The sequence below is a fragment of the Tympanuchus pallidicinctus genome, unplaced genomic scaffold, assembly GCF_026119805.1.
Source record: "Tympanuchus pallidicinctus isolate F22 unplaced genomic scaffold, pur_lepc_1.0 scaffold27, whole genome shotgun sequence".
Lineage (NCBI taxonomy): Eukaryota > Metazoa > Chordata > Aves > Galliformes > Phasianidae > Tympanuchus > Tympanuchus pallidicinctus.
The window spans coordinates 9,754,454-9,769,256 of NW_026294744.1; the positions used below are offsets into that span (position 1 = coordinate 9,754,454).

General features: G+C 36.2%; 1 long non-coding RNA gene across 1 annotated transcript; it reads right to left on the reverse strand.

Moving 5' to 3' along the window:
- Positions 1–10,056: 10,056 nt before the first annotated feature.
- Positions 10,057–14,803, reverse strand: LOC128084573 (uncharacterized). Its single transcript, XR_008208609.1, has 2 exons — positions 13,843–14,803; positions 10,057–11,870 (listed from the first exon to the last, which is right to left on the reverse strand). It is a non-coding gene; the product is annotated as an uncharacterized LOC128084573 (long non-coding RNA).

Sequence of the window (14,803 nt, forward strand, 5' to 3'; positions counted from 1 at the left end):
GTTCTGATCTTACTTTGAGCTTCCCATATATTTGCCATATTTCCCGCTCTCAATTTTCTCTCCTTTGGACTGTGACCTCGTAACAGTGGGTACAGTCTTCTTGCAAATAAGTATTTACAGTGGCCACTGAAATCTGTGTATACACACACACACACACACACACACACACACACACACACACAAAAAAAAAAAAAGAGAGAAAAGAAGAGAGAAAAGAAGAAAGAAAGGGAAAGGGAGAGAAAAGAGGAGAGAGAAATTAAGACAGAAATGAAAATGAGAAATGGAGAAACAAAAAGAGAGAAAAAAGAAAGAAAAAAGAAATGAGAAATGTTATTTTAGAGCATACAGTGCTGGAAGTTTGATTTGATACAAATAATCCCAACAACTAGAAGCTCAAAAATATACATGTGACTGGGGACTCACAAGTCTTTGCCAAGTGCTGCAAATGCTTTTTAGTGAGTATTACCTGCTAATGTTGATTTCACTCTTGGAGAAAGACAAAGCACCAAGCTAGCTGTACATTTTAAGGGAAACTGGGGAAAGGAAGCACACTGAACATGCTTCTTAATAATCAGTGTATTAGAAGTGGCTTCTCAGAGCTCAACATATACGTTAATGGGTCCTTGACTGAATGAAAAATTTTCCTTTATCCATGACCAACTAAACAGAAATTGAAATAGAGCCTTTGAGAAATATTCACTGAAGATTGCTCACTTTTTAGGGAAGATGGGACCAGACACAGGAGTCATATTTATTTAAGCCACAAAGACTCTGTTCCTATATTGAGTTCATTGTGATTTTCTTCATCCCCTGTGATCTAAAGATCACTTGTTTGTTTTTCTCACCTACTGCCTTGCTCAGAATCTGTTTGAACCGAGCTGGTCTGTAAATGCCATGCTTGCAAATCTAGCATCTAGCTGGCACTAGGGAGGGGATTGGCTCTGTTTATAGCTGCCCTGGGCAGAACATGCTGGTGGACATCCTGCTTCTTTGACAGTCCCTGAGATGACCGTCATTGGAATACACCTTCTACTTTTCAATAAGCTGTGACAAGGTCTTAAGTTTTGTTAGTTTGCTCCCCTTACCCCATCCCTTCTCTTTAGTACATTGGGATTACTTAAATGTATTAAAGAAAAAAAGGCATTAGAAGCTGCTATATCTTCTCAATGGAAATCTGGACAGGTTTCAGGTAAAAAAATGAAGATGCATGCTAGAGATGGAAAGTACTATGAAACACTGAAACCTAAAAAGTTCTCTTGGATACTATAAGGTGTTACTATATATATATTCGTAAACATTTTTTTGTTATCATTAATTACTGCCCACCTGAATTAAAAGAGAAATGTTTTTTCCTCCTCAAATACTAGGGTACAAAACAGCTTAAATAACCTAAAGAGAAACTCCAAACGAGCTGGAACCCAAAAGCTGCTGAGTGCTGATGCTGACAGGGAGCAATAGGGTACAAAAGATTTTTTATTCCTATCAAAACTATTGCACAGATCTTGAATAAATAGTGACCAACAACTCACAACATGAGATGGAGTGGAGAGATAGATGCACATGTGTGATCATGACACTTGCCCCCTTGCCAAGTGTAACTCTACTTGTTCAAATTTGCTACCTTAAATGCCTCCATTAAACAGCAAAGTGTATGAATTGCATCCACAGTGATACCTGGGGCACTGAGGAATACTGGCATGGTAATTTGGACAAGAATTCATCAATTAGCATATTTCTAATGTGATCACTGTCAGGTCTGAAATTTTTTTTGTACACCTTCTAGTCTGTTGCTGAGATGGTGAAAATACCAATGGCAATCAAAACAATTGGGCACTTCAATACTGCAAAACCACAGAACTGCTCAGAAATCAGAGAATTGCTAGTTGAAGATGGAATGAGATTTTTCTAGAACATACTGTAGGAATATGTCAAACTTAGAGAATTCCCTTATGAGGAAAGGCTGAGTAATCTCCATCTGTTCAACCTGGGGAAAAGAAAGCTGAGGGGAGTTCTGATAAATATTTATAAATACCTAACGGAGGTGGAGGCAAATGGGTGTAGTCAGGCTTTTCTCAGTGGCGTGTGGTTACAGGACAATGGCCTAAAACTTGAACATAGGAAGTTCCAGACAAACATGCAGAAGAACTTATTTATGGTAAGGTTGACAGAGCACTGGAGCAGGCTGCCTAGAGAATCTCCTTCTCTGGAGATATTCAAGACCCATCTGGATGCCTTTTTTGCATAAGCCATTGTAGGGAACTCAATTATCTCTCAAGGTCCCTTCACCCCCCTTAAATTTTATGATTCCATGATTTGCTTTTAAATACACATTTTCTTCACAGTACCTTAAATAAATTTTTGAATTTTACCTCAATGAGTTAATTCTGCAGTGATGGTTGAATAAGCAACTACTGCTTGCCAAGACACCCTTGTAAAAGCAGCTGTTGAAATCAAGTGGCTCTTTCCTGCCTATTTTTAAGATTTAAATAAACAATGTTTTTATCAACAAAGCAGCCTCATTTGTGAATTCTAGTCTGAGCAGCCACAGTCTGAAGATAAAAAAGATGAGTTTCAGTGTAAAGAGTAACACACAGTGAAGCAGGGAGCGTGGTTCTCCACTCTATGTTAACTCTAAGTTACACACTATTTACAGAGGCGGCATAGGCTAATCATAAAACCTTGTTAAACATTGGCTAATAATTATACCTTGTACTTATTAAGTGCTTTTCTCTTGATCATCTCAGAGCCTTCTACAAACACAAATTCATTTTTACAGCATTGTAGGAGTAGCTAAACAATAGCTGAAGACACCAGATCCCTGCAGTGGAAATGGACCCTCTGTTCTATAGATCAGGAAGATATTCAATGTCTTTCAGAGGTAAGGGAGGATTCAATAACACTGCTGTGAACTGTATGAATCTGATGTTCTCAGCTCTCATGGAGTTTTTATGTTAAAAGTAGAGTAAAAATGAAGCTATATTTTCTTTGCTCTCTGTTCAGAATAAAAGAAAATTAAAATAAAAAATAAAACATAAAACACCCCATGTTTCTCATAGTTACAGGTCCAGTGCTTCAGCCAGTGACACAAAAGCATCCCACTAAACAAACCACAGACCAGAAAAAGTTTGAAGCATAAACATTAGGAAGGCCAGTCAGCTGTCTTAATCTGATAAACCACTTTCGGAAACAGTGCAGTTGTTACTTGTTTGTGGGCAGTTTTTAACGTCTTTTTGTTACATTTTAAGGTGCAGACTTTCAGTTTTATGACAGGAAATGCACTGAATTATTTTTCATCTTTTTTTTTTTTTTTTTTAATAGTGATGATGCCGTGACTGCAGAAAAACAACAAAACTCTTGTCTTCATTGGAATCAATGAAGAAACACAATTCATAAAGTACACATCAGCTATTACATGAATAGCAACATGAAAGTTCTCCAAGCGATTTGTATGGCTAGCAGATGGTACAGGCTCAACTTCATTAAAAAGCAGCAATGTGGGAGACCAGACTCTAGGTTAAAATTTTCACTTGACAATCTCTCTAAAAACAGTATATGGAAACAGTCATCTTCTCCAGATACTCATGTGTGTAGTAATATAGGCACTAACTGTGACTAACTGAAACATTATCAGTATGAAAAGATACATTTAATTTTAATATGAAAAAAAGGAATTAAAGAGGCATGGGAACCAAGTATCAAACACTATGGAAAACACCTATTCTTCAGCAATCAGATAGGAAGTTTCCAGGGCTTTCCTTTTCCAAACTACTTTCCTTTAGCAAACTACATGTACTATTCCTTTAATTCTCTTTCTCTTCTTCCCTGCAGGGCTCACTTCAGTGCTTCTCGAGTCTTCTCATTGTTTTCCTAATCAAATAACCTCCTTCCACTTTTATTGAGCAACATCTACTTCAAATTTAATCTATTTAAATAAACCAAACAAAAACCTGCTGTGTCTATGCAATACTTATTTTGTTTGTTTGCTATAATTCACTGCTCATAGCACACTTGAAACTGAAATCTTCAGCCATTGACTATTTTATTCTGCTTATAGGGCCTCTTCAAAAAAGATCATACTCTTGGCACCGAGATCTTATCAAAACAAGGATGAGCAACAGGATTAATTTACTGTAACAATGGTTCATCCATGAAGGAAGGTCTAGAGACATAGATGGAAACAAAAACAAAACAAAGAAACACAATCACTCACAACAACTAATATGAAGTCTATTTTAAAAACCCTAAACCCTTAAAAAATTTTTAAGCTAACAATGAACTAAAACAGTTATTAAAGTAAGTTCCTTTCTCAGAAACTTCTAATCTAAACCATTATAAATTATTCCTGTTTTGGGCTGAAGTTCCAAGAAGTTTGAATCAGTTTTACATCTTCCAGCAGCTAATGAAGACTGGATATGCGTAGACAAAACATTCTGCTGTTATCTCAGTAGACAGAAAAAACAAACAGAATATTTTATAGCCTAAAATAATTTCTCCACAGAACATTTTTGATACCACGTGACTGTGCTAGAAAAATATATCAAGTTATTTTATCGTTTTGGTTTGAAATATTCAGAGGGCTCTTCTTCCATTTCTCTAAATACCGAAGTCACTTTTTGGCCATACAAGAAACTAGGTGCACATACAGTTAAACACTGCTGAATACAGTGTTTTAGAAAAGGCAGTTAATGGGTAAGAACATATGCTCTTTGATTGCCAGTCACTTAACCAAAAGTGAGCAGTGGGTACAAAGAACGGGTCTGACCATGGAGTTAGGATGAGGGCTTTCTAGTTCAGCCATGGATTCTTTCCAGATAAAATAGTAAGTTTGCACTGTGGGAGAAATGCCTGCTACATCTCTCCAGGCAAGGCAGGGCTCTGGGCAATGCATTTCCAATGGCAGTGTGCAGGATCCTATCCTACAGCGCACATTACAGGTGGGGCCCTCTCCCTCTACACCCTCTACTTCCCAGTCTGCAGCAAATCTGATCACAGTATTAATCTTCCTTTGTGATGTTTCCTTGTGTGCGTGTATTTATTCCTGCAGAAAGACACACACACACCCAAACCAGATCAAACATGCAGGCATGTGGTTACTTATAAGGTAGAACTTGCTATTACAGATATCCACTGCACTACTTTGGCCATACTTGCAGGACACCAGTCTGGTTTCCCATGTGGTACAGCAAAAGACTTGTAGACAGCACTAGTCCAGAATCTTCTCACTGAATTTCACTGCATAGTGTGCATTGATATTTGAGTTTACTGAGCCCATAATAAGGGTACTAAACATTCTAATTATTCAAATAAGGATATAGGTGCCGCATTTCATTCTGCAAGTTACAGAATACAGCTGTCCAATATTTCTTTTTCCAAAGTCAAAACAATGCAAGATGTGATGTTATAATTTAGAGTCATAACAAAACAAATAAATATAATGGCTGCTGAGTCTGCAGTAAGTAATTAATATCAAGCCAGTAAAAAAAACAATACATAAAGAAACGACTTTGATTGATTTGACTTCACTTGGATTTAAAAAAAAATAAAAATCTGTTGTCTTTAAAAATCAGATTTTTTTTTTTTTGCAGACTTTCCTAATTTCATTTACATTTTAAAAGATATTTCTTCTATCTCCAGCAGTATCTGTTCTCCACTGTGAAAAACATATTCTCTTTCGAGTTTACATATACCTCACAACTGATGGAAGAGAACCTCTCCTCTTCAACTTAAGTCTTTGCTGAAATAATGAAGAGCATTTAGTAAGTTTGATAAGGAACAAGGATCAAGGAGGCTGTTTTCCTTGTTTTCACAGGAAGTTTACATAAAACAGGGAAATTAACACAGATTTACAAGTCTTAACTACAAATCATCAGACAGCCTTTCCCTTAGATGCTGATCACAGGACACCCACCCTTTACTTTTCCCATCTAAGCAAAGAACAGGCAGGTAAGTCCTGCTGAATGGTCTCCAAATGGGGAGAAAAAAAAACAAATGTTCATGCTAGCTGCAGGAGCCACCTCCTATTATACTTTCTCCTTGGGTTGCTTCATAGCAGCATCTTGCTTCCTGAAGTCCAAGATCTCACTCACTCACTGCTTTTCCCATGAGACCCATACTATGTGCCTCTCACTTTGTTTCTGCAACCTCTGTTCCTTCCTCCATAGCTCCAATTCTGCTCTAGTTTGTCTTTTCTCAAAATGTAAAAGGACTTACGTAGTCACTCTGCTCAGATATCTAGAAAACTTAAGTATTAGACCAATAATGTCTATGGTACAAATATCAGAGCTACTATTCTAATATATGGATGTCATTTAGAACCTTTCCACCAAGTACATTGTATCAGCACCTACAGAACTAGGCCTGCAGCTACTTTGTCTCTGCTTTGGTTCATGTCAAAGTCTTCATACAATTTACATCTACAGAAGACTTGATAGCTCTAGACAACATTTTAAGCTAAAGAGGCTTCCAGAATTGTTGCCCTCAGTATTTTAAACGGTACGACACAAACAAGAGAATCAAAATAGCCTGTGAATTTAATCATTTCATAATGTTTATATTCCACTGCAAATACAATTCAGTTGTCTTGGTGATTTCAACTATCTTTTGCTGTCACAAGTGCTTTCAGATTCTTTAATTTAGTCAGCTCTACCAGCTAGCTAACAAAATGATTCTCAGTGAAATCAAAGATTTTTGGTAAATTTCTAGAAGGCAAAACCATGAGGTTTGGGATAGCAGTGCACTACTCAAGTTCAGCCACAGTTTATCAGGGCACAGGAGGCATTTCACAAACTGTCTATTGCTATACTGCTGGCTTTGCAGTTTTACAATAGACTAAGTACTCTATGGCTGTGTGCTAAATGAGAAGTGCAACATAACACATCCTGAGGAGGGTTACAATACCTCGTTCGAGAATAGAACTATCATTTTTTCCATCTCAAGTGACTGCTGAGTAACACTCCTTCATGTCACTCAGCACACATGCAGCAGTGGCACTGTAAAGTGCATTGAACAATGGGGAGAAGTATATCCAATAACAACATCCATTATTGCTTCTGTACATAAGCAAATCAGCTTTCCTCAGCACCATCTGCTGGACATCAGCAGATGCTGGAGGCCATCAGTAAGAAGACCCACTTTTCTGTAAGTTTTTTAAATCATCCTCTAAAATGAAAGAGTTTATTTTTCCCCAAGCAAAATCTCTATGGAAAGATAAAGTTCTTATTAAATGTCAGTCGGAGGGGTTTGTTGGTGGTAGTTTTTGTTTGTTCAAATGCACAGCACTTTAGCAATATCTAACTAACAACTTTTCAATTCCCAACACTTGTCTACATCTTTTTCTCAGAGGAGTTAAATATACAATGAATTCACTCCTCTTGTAGATGAGGATACTCTCCTGGCATAGTAGATCTTTGCTACACACGTTCTTATCCCAGATTGTTTCTAGAAAGAGTTAGCTGAAAATATACACAAAAGAAAAAGGGAAAAGACAAGGAGGTGTTCCAGACAGAGTCCTTAAACAGTGCCATGTTCCATATTTTGAAAGGAGTCAAAGAAACTATTAAATAGAGCCTACAGAAAGCAGCAATGTGTTCATCTAATCTGACTCTGATCTGTAAGTTCTTTACAAAGAGAGTGGTGAGGTGCTGGAACAGGCTGCCCAGAGAGGCTGTGGATGCCCCATCCCTGGAGGTGTTCAAGGCCAGATTGGATGGGGCCCTGGGCAGCCTGGTCTAGTATTAAATGCTTGAGTAGCGCACAGCAGTATGCATTCCCTTTTTGTACAGAAGCTCTGCGATGCAGTACGCCAAAAGCAGTTTGGTTGAGGGGTTGCTAATGACTGGGTTTACTTTTGTCGGAAACTGTTGACTCATAAAAGAGCAAAACTTTTCATGAAACAGTACCAGGCATAAAGCAAATTTCATGAGGAAAAGTGTAATTTCCAGTTAAAACCATAGAGACAGAATATCAGACATAGAGAAGCAAAGTAACAGAAAAATTCAGTACTTAGGGCACTTATAGAATCACCAAGGTTGAAACAGACCTCCATGGTCATCCAGTTCAACCATCCACCTACCATCAATATTTCCCCACTAAACCATGTCCCTTCATACTACTTCCATAACACAAGGGAGTTTCACGTTTCCCTTCCCCTTGTCCCTTATCAGTACTTACACTGGCATTAAGGTGACTTCCATATCAGTTTCCTGGCCTTATTGTTGGGTACTCTGGGGCTGTTCTCTTTTGTGCAGCATTTCCATCCTTGGAAGCAGCTAAAACCCACTGGGCCTTGATGTGAAATGGTCCCACAGTCCTGTTGTCACAGAATGTCCATTTACTACGGACACTGGGTTCAATGAGATATTAAACCACCTTCTTCAGTGAATGTTTCTTTAAAGAAAATGAAATTACTTCAAAAAGTTTATAGAAAAAAATATGCCAGAGAAGCCAATAATACAGTGGACCTTGACACTCATCCTGAACAAGGAAGATTCAGATTCAAGTCTTTATTCTTGATATCTTGATTTTCCTCTTCCCTCCTTTCTCTTTACTGCCACTTTTTAAGAACCATAAAGGTAACGGGCTTGGTTTTATCCCAGTATGGAACATTTTCCCCTCTTCCCCTTCAATAAAGAAGTATATTGTTTTTATGCCAAGTCCTACTTTCAGCAGTTTTGTTTGAATAGAGCAATACTGCACTTGCTCCACTTGCTCCAAGTCCCTGAGGTAAAAGGCACAGGAAAATCTCTTAACCAATATTTTAATATTGTACTCAAATATCTGAGTGCAGGAAATTTTACACTTTCAGTTGCAAAATGAAGGCTCAGGTTTGAATCTTGCACTCTAAGTCCATTCCCTCTAAGTCCAGGTCTGTGCTGGTTTCCATTAGCACATTCATTCTCAGTGATTTTTACAAGTACAGAAAATACTTGTAAGACAGGCAACATTACAATTATGATTTCAACAGCAAATAAATAAATACTCAATGCCTCACCTATCCTCATCTATCATTTATGTTTTGAATAAAGCAAATTGAATTATTTGGAGCTGGAATTTCAGGTAACCACCTCTATCTTGGAAGTCTTGTGCATTTAAGCAAAAGGTATTTGTTTTTCCCTGGGTGCTTATCTTGTTCCAAATGATGGATTTAAAAAAAAAAAAAAAAAAAGCAGCTGCAATGCCTGCTAGAAAGGTTTTGTGCCTTTAACTGATTCTTAGCTTCCGCAGGTTTAATTATGATTAACTATGTGATTTATGCCTTCTTAAAGTGCATAACTCTCTCCTGACAGTTTCACGATCAGCTGCAGGGTCAAGGAGGAACCTCATCTGCTGGCTTATTGCAAGTAAGATAAGCTATGAATGGTCTAAAGTTCTCCTTTTATATAGTGGGAGCCAACTTCTGGTAGGCAGTAATAAAGGGGAGAAAAGAAAAACTATACAGCAGCTGAAAAAAACTATGATTTTATTTTGTCACCAGTGCAAATAGAAACCGATTCTTGAAACATAATTATTTGGAAAGCAAGTGTGAAAAATCCTTCATACACCATTGTACAGAACACTGTGTTAGATGGAGCACATTAATATTAACTGACTAGGTGAGGCACAAACAATATTTCCTCTTCTGAATACATTATACAACATATTTTAGAAAAGATTTTATTTTAACAAGGATAATTATCTTTAATGTTTCATATGAATTCTGGAAACTCAGTTTGTGGTAATTCTGGCCCAAATTTCTTGCTGCAGAAGTATTCATAAGTGAAGTGGCTAGAACTATAGAAATAGCCTCAATTACGAGAATTATTTTGGCTAAATTGATTAATTAATTTGTAAATTCATGTTTCTTGATATACTTAAGCAGTAGAAGTTGTAAAATGACATAAAAATTGTGACTATTTGCTTCCAGATTGTGGAAGAACTAAAGAGAGCCATATAAGCTTATACCACATTAATGCTAAGAAATGGTAGCATTTACCCTTCTATAGAGTGCAGTCATTCATGCATAAATTTCATCATAAAATTCAAAATGTGCTTGGATAAAAGAAAAAAGAGATTTTTGAATTATTCTTCCCACTAGTCTGGACCATAATCTTTCAAAAGGAGCATGTTATAGTGTATTATTATATTCACTGATAGTATAATAACTTGAATTCCTACAGTATTTAGTTTGCTGAGGCATCCATAAGTGTTTCTAAACATATGTAGACAGCAGATTTATCTTTTTCACTCCCATTTATGACAAAAAGGAGGAAGAACAATACTAAAAGATCATAACCACATGGAAATAAATGCCATCTCAGGACTATAGTCTGGCACTGGATACTACAGGTGCTAGCAGCGCATTCCTACGTTGTGCAAGCACTGACCCACATTTTAAACCTAGCTCTGTTATTTCGAGTGAATGATGCCCAAAAATCTAAGTTAGAGAGTATTTGGATTTCCTATGGGCATAGTCCTGAAATGAATGGTATGGTAAAATGGTAACCTTGTTTGCTTTCACTGCTGCACTAGAAATGGGCAAAAAACTTATTTCTGCTGCCCTAGAACTAAGAGTGATTAATGAAGGCTGGAAATTAGGCAGTATCTTTCATTAGGAGTATTTTAAATAGAAGTAAACAGTACGGAAAATAAATGTCTTATCAACATTCACCTATGTAATTTAAGATTACATTAATGTAACTGCTAATTGCACATTGCTTTGAGGATTTTGCTATGTGAGTTCAACAGGTTTGGGTTTTTTTGTTTGTTTTTAAGATTGCATCTTCTCAAAAGATTATCACTTCTGGAAGGAATAAGATAAAGAACAAGCAGCTCTTCAGTTTGGTCACAAACATAGTGCCTTGAACAAGAATTTGAGTAGGAAATTAAAGGAAGGATGAAATAAACAAAAATCAACACCACCCAATACCAAAAAACACTATGGAGTATTATCCATGGAATAGAAGCGTACATCAGATACTCTGTATTAAAAGAAGAGCATATCCAAAATACATTCAATAAACTACTCTTAGCCAAAGAGCTTATGAAGCATCTGAAGACAATAGAAAGCCTACTGATGTGATTATAGCAGACTTATAGCAGTCATTGTTAAAGACACTTATTCATATAAGGTTCAGATATTTCACTATGCACAAATTAGTAGATGGAAAAAAATGTGTTTCAGTACCATAAGATGAACTATTAAAGTAGATACCAATCATAACATGCATACAGGGAAAGCAAAGATGTTGAAAGCAAAAATTGAATATCCATAAGAAATACTATACTTCTTTGGTTCATCTTAACTGAGTAATTGGATGCCATAATCACACAGAATCACAAGGGTAGGGAGAGACCTCAAGAGATCAAGTCCAACTTCCCCGCTAAAGCAGGTTCCCTACAATAGGTTGCATGTGTAGGTGTTCAGACAGGTCTTGAATATTTCCATAGAAGAAGACTCCACAGTCTCCTTGGACAATCTGTTTCAGAGCTCCATCATCCTTACTGTAAAGCAGTTCTTCCACACGCTAGTACAGAACATCTTTACATAGAAGTTTTAGGCATATGCCCAGGAAGAGACCATTCAACTAGTGCAAATATTAATCCAAGACAAAATATGTTTCCCAATGAACAGCAAATTTAATAATAATAATTAAAAAAAAAGACCAAAAAACAATCCACAATCCACAGCAGTTATAAAGAGGGGGTGAGGAAGAAAAGTTTATACAGTACTACTACTACTAAGTATCCTTCCATCTGACAGCTGCAGCTCAACTTATTTTCTGAACCTGATGTGATTGAAGTGTTCTGAATACATATGCAGGCTCCCCTTGGTGCACAAATTTCCCAGAGCCACATCCTTTCTGAAGAAATTCCACAAGTCTGCTCTCAATTTTCTGAGAAAAAAAAAAAAAAATCATCCCATATTCTTCTGAGCTTGTCTCCAACTAGGTCCACTCGGTTGAAAAAGATGGTAAACTACCCAAGACCTCATTTAATACCAACACTGACATCATGGCTATCCCCTCCAAAACACTTTCAAGGTGGAGAAGTCTAAATTACTTAGGCAGTAGGGATGATAATTGCATAGCATCTGTATGAGAATGCTTTTTTTTTTTTTTTTAAACCCACTCTAGTTCTATGATGCGGTGGCTCAGTAAAAATAGCTCTGTTTCGACAAGCTATGAATTCTGTATCCCTGATATGCCATTGCTGCCCAAAGGAAGCTTCATCAATAAAGGAAGTGCTCAAATAGAATAGAAAATGTTCAAGTGTACAGACTTAACAAGCCAAAATGAAAATGAAAAAAAAAGTCATCCAGCATCCTTCCTTCTTATTTCTGGTTTATAAATTTACTCCAGATCTCTGGAGGTATTTTTCTATAGATTACTTTGAAGGAATTGTTTATCAGAGATATTTCACTAAATACTTACAGATTAACAACATTCTGGTTGAGCTACATTAACTTACATATCCTTAAACAAGAAGCACAGAACAATGTTTCTTGTGATTGCTGATACTTGTGGGATCTGTTTGAATCTATTGGGCTAAATGATTTAATATATATTGAACAACCCTTATTTTAAAGACTGATGAAATAGCAGGACAAAGCCCTCCTATTAGTTCCTGACACTAATTAAATTAGTTCCTGGCACATTAAACAGAAAAGCACACCTCACAATGAGTAACACACATGTATTTATGGGAACAGCAATACACAGTATTCCAGGAACGTATGCCACAGAGTCACATTAATAAACACTATTATGTCAACTCAGCTTGAAGTTTCACAGAAGCTATAGAGAACTACCAAAATATCTGCCTATTGTCTTTGTGCAAAGAACAAACTAATACCAGTCACTGTCACTCTGCAAACACAAACCATACTCTACTACAGTTTGGCTAGTGAAGGAGTCCAGGATCAATATGGTATCACTCTTGTGGTTTCCCAACAATAATTCTTGTTTATATATATATATAAAAAAAAACAAAAAAACAAAAAAACAAAAAAAAAAAAACAAAAAAAAAAACCAAAAAACAAAACACACCCAAAAACCAGCAGATTAAATCAAAAGGAATTGAAGCCAAGCCCTTTCATACAGAACTGAAAGAAACATCAAAAAAACAGCTGTCAGTAGTATATAAAAAAAATTTACCAAGACTTCAGAGAAAAACAGTAGGACCAGCAAGCATACAAGTTACTACAGCCCCATTTAAAGTACAGTCTAGCCTGTAGGGCAGGAGTTGGGGAGAAAGGATTATACACAGAAAAGTTTTTAAAGATAAAGTCAGTGGAAGCAGAAGGCTAAATTACTCTCCTTATTTAGAGGAAGACTATGATGGACCTAAGAATGAAAGCTAACATTATTTTTCATTATTACTTTTGTTTCAACATGATTCATCCCTCCTGCTCCATTATACTTTAACAGCTGTATCAAAATCTGGTATCTGATAGGACCTATAGAAATAGTTTGTTATAAAGACATGTTGAGATCTTGCATATTTTCATAGCTACCAACAAGTTTCACTGTATTCCTTCAGCATACAAATATAAGAAAATTACATATTAAAATTTTAAGGAATTCCTCTTAAATAAGATATATAACCACACTCTACACCAAAACTCTTATTATAAATGAGACAGGTAATATCTACATTGGTAAAGTCTAGTGAACAATATTTACCATTACATACAACATTTCCAAACTAACTGGTTCAGCTAAAAGCTTCCAGGTTTTTGCCTTTTTTTTTTCCCCTCAGATTGATTTTTGTTGTTGCTGTAGCTAAATGAAAATGTAAGATTTCATCCAATACACTTCAATTAAAAAAAAAAAAAAAAGAGATTACCTACCCTTTTTAGAAGCTTACATTTTTCCAAGAAAAAAAATATTCTTATGCTTGAAGACAATAGCTCTTTACGTAGCTCTTTCATTCATTCACCAAAAATTTGCAATCCACACAAGCCTTTAAGTTTTTTGCAAAGCAGCTTCCTAAGGACTCCAGTACATGTTTTCCATCTGGGGGCACACCAATGAAATGCTGTTGATAGACCAAGCTTTATTCACCTCACCTGTATGCTCTGGATTTTTTGCAACTGCTTTTCTGGTCCTCATTCTGTTGCTGAATTAAGCTTGGTTTAAGTAGAGAGGAAAAAAAAAAAGGCAAAAGGCTGAAGTCAAAGTCTGAAACTGAAGAGAGGGGAAAAAAACAAAACAACAACAACAAAAATAACAACTAGTCAACCAACCAAAAAAAAAAAAACAAACCCTCATATGCTGGACATTAGGATGTAAATTTGAAAGCTAATCAGATCAAGAATAGGTCAGTAAAAAGACTGTCCTTGACACATATATGGCTGGGAACAATACTGGGGAAAGACTGAATGAAGGAAAGCTGGAATTTAGTAGATAAATTCCCAACTATAGTTATTCATTTTTAGTAAATATTAATTGAAACTGTAGCAAGTTTGGATCTAGTCCTGCAGAAGGAGCAAGGAAACAGTCTATTTAAAAGAAAATTAGAAAATTGTTCAGGTTAGCAAAAATGATTTTAAGGGATACATATGTAAGTACTTTGCTATTAAGGACTACATAAGCTATAGGACAATTTGAAATGTGAGTATATACTCACTAAAAGTAAATGTAAGCTATAAATTATTCAGTATTAAATGTTGAAAAGAATTTGAAACAGCCTTTCAAAGTGGAATAGATAGGATAAAAAAAAAGCAAAACGTACTTGAAGCTTTGATAACTGGACATCTCTGCAAGGCACAACAATTTGTAAAAAAAAAAAAAAAAAAAAAAAAAGACCTCTGTGAATATGCAGGAAT